This window comes from Lepeophtheirus salmonis, chromosome Z (assembly GCF_016086655.4).
Source record: "Lepeophtheirus salmonis chromosome Z, UVic_Lsal_1.4, whole genome shotgun sequence".
Lineage (NCBI taxonomy): Eukaryota > Metazoa > Arthropoda > Copepoda > Siphonostomatoida > Caligidae > Lepeophtheirus > Lepeophtheirus salmonis.
The window spans coordinates 14,996,499-14,999,220 of record NC_092584.1 but is presented as its reverse complement, the minus strand read 5'-3'; the positions used below and the strand labels follow the sequence as shown (position 1 = coordinate 14,999,220).

The 2,722-nt window shown below is 31.6% G+C and overlaps 1 long non-coding RNA gene across 1 annotated transcript; it reads left to right on the top strand.

The window, feature by feature from the left end:
* The first annotated feature begins 305 nt into the window (after positions 1-305).
* On the top strand, positions 306-1,430 carry LOC121130185 (uncharacterized). The gene is made up of 2 exons (XR_005868618.2): positions 306-670; positions 1,099-1,430. It is a non-coding gene; the product is annotated as an uncharacterized lncRNA (long non-coding RNA).
* Positions 1,431-2,722: the final 1,292 nt, after the last annotated feature.

Genomic DNA, 2,722 nt, shown 5'->3' with positions numbered 1-2,722 from the left:
ATGAGCTGATAAACGCATGGGTACCAAGTTAGTTTTACAATAGAATTATAATTATAAGGTATACGTTTGTTAAAATATATAGTCCTTATTAGCAAACAATTGAATAAAATTTAATAAGTTGGTCGCATTACATTTTATTAAATTGTTTACCTAATAAGTACGATATATGTATTTAATTATAACAGTGAAATATTTTCTATAGGAAGAAACAAACAGTTGCTACCCATGTATGTGTCAGCTGATATTTATATGAGTGCTACGAAATGTTTTGGTATAAATTAATTCACCATCCATTATCTCAAGGCACTCGATGGAAGATGTTTCACTATGACAAAGCTCCGTCTAGTAGGGATCCCTTTTGTGAATCTCTCCGGCATGGATTACCTCTCTTCGATCTCTTTAAAGATAACATATCTTAGTATGGATAGGAAAATGTAGAATCTTCTTGGATTGTGTTGATATGTACGGATTTGCATTTTGAGGTGAGTGAAGACAATAACGTTGAGTATGAAGTTCATTAATGAAAATTTTATATTTAAAATTTAATATCCAATGGCTATTATGTATTATTGGTAATTAATCGCTTTCTTATTATTATACCAGCAGGTAGTTCTTCGAGATGGACGTGAAGTCTTTCAAAATCGTGAGGATGTATGGCGTATTTTTGAAGGTGAGAATGAGTTATGATGTTTTGCCGGTGAAGCTTTAAAATAAAGTAGCTTGAGGAGATACTTGTTTGATCAATTTCATAATGAAGGTATCTCTTTTAATGGTACAATAGATGATTTAATCATTTTTTGTACTCTTCATAGAGGTCACGAGGCTGCGTTCTTGATTATGGTGTCAACACTCCTAGTGACGGGGGGAAAAAATGTTATCACGGCCCCTTATACAAATATTGTCTGATCAAGCGGTCTTTGTCTGCTACTTTGTTTTAAAGCTATAGTCCCAGCGTATAAATGATGATCATTATATTTTTACCTACATTATTTGACAAGATTATGAAATAATTATTTACTGAGTAAATTACTTCTATTTTGAAAGTATATATACTTAGTATAAAACCCTTGTTAAAAGATATTCTTAATTTTTCTTTAGGAAGTGGAATATGCACGGGTTCGGTGAATACGTTTTATAGCAAAATGAACAGCATTAACATCTAATGGACTCTGATGAATAATTATATTTATGTTTGATTAATCATAAATATTTACTAATTTGAAGTCATTCGTATTTCGGAGAGGATTTGAAATAATAAATTATGTTTTTATTAACATTAAATACTATAAATAAAATTAAAGAGTTGAGACTATTACTGTACTGATATTCCACAATTGTTACAATATAGAAATGACAATCTTAATTTGAGGAAATTATATTATTGATAATAAATCTTAAAATATACGCCTTTTATAGAAATCTTAATAAATTATATCTATGCTATATTATTCATATTTAGTTTCTATTTTTAAATTCAATATCATTTCTAATTTAATCAAACTTAGTTATTAGCCATCACAATTATATTTTAAAACAATTCAAGTTGTCTTTCTTTTGGCTTTGATGATTGAATTGTTCTTTGACGTTCTACATAATATATATTCCGATTCTTGGTCATAATAATTATGTAACTAAGAAGATAATTTGATTTCAATATTTAGAGGAAATGGAAGTTTAATGTTATGTGAAGGATCCATATCTCCTCATCTTCATAGCGGGTTTTACCATTTTAGGACACGAATGATCTAGGATTGGATCCCTTTCTTTTGAAAAGTTGGAACTTAAGTTAAGTAATTCAACTTTGATAAAAACTGAGTGAGATAATGGATTGTCACCATCGGTAGGAAGTCGTTGTTGGACTGAGACTAGAGTTTAAGCAATAGTTATCTAATAGATCTTTTTTACTCGCTAGATGGCTCTTAAATAGAATAAGTGTTACATTTTAAAGGTTTATTCACAACAAATAGCAAGATTTTCTGTAGAAGAATTTTGTCAAATTGTATAAACTCACTGAATACTCAAAATGTATCTCATGGTACCATATCCTGATTGAAACATTGTTTTAGAATAAAGGAAGCAAGAGTTGATGTTGTCGTATATAATATACATATACTTTCTATACAGTTTGCAAGGTAAAATAGAGGACTTTTTAATAACGAACAAATAGGGTAAAGTTTTGCAATAACAAAAAGTAGTACAACATTGAGGCTTTGTCAAAGAATTCTTTATTGGTATATCTTTCTATTTTTAGAAATGATTTCCTTTGGATGTTACCATGGCTGCCAATATGGGCATAAAGGCGCTGCAGCGCTTCTTGATGAAGGCCCGAGACACTGCTACTCTACAGAGCCCTTGAGGTTATCCAAATTTCGGTGAGTTGTAGCACAGGCTCTCTTCTAGACTACACCACAAACAGCATAGTCGAGGGAGGAGGTTGACCAAACCGACATTTACGCTTTAACCAAGTCAAACATTTTTGGCCTATGTTAATCCGGTTGGCCTTGCAAGCTTTTTAAGTATTCATACGTAAAAGGTATTTTCCAAATCCTTCATATACCTCCTCACAGCCCAATACAACTACATATGTAGAGAGCCTTGGAATCCGACATCATCGACTTTGATAAACTTCTGGTGATTACGGTGTCCAAGTTCTCCATAATCCCAATTTTCAGTGTCTACCGTTACCAGGGGACGTCTCAAGGCTTTTATCTGACACCACTAT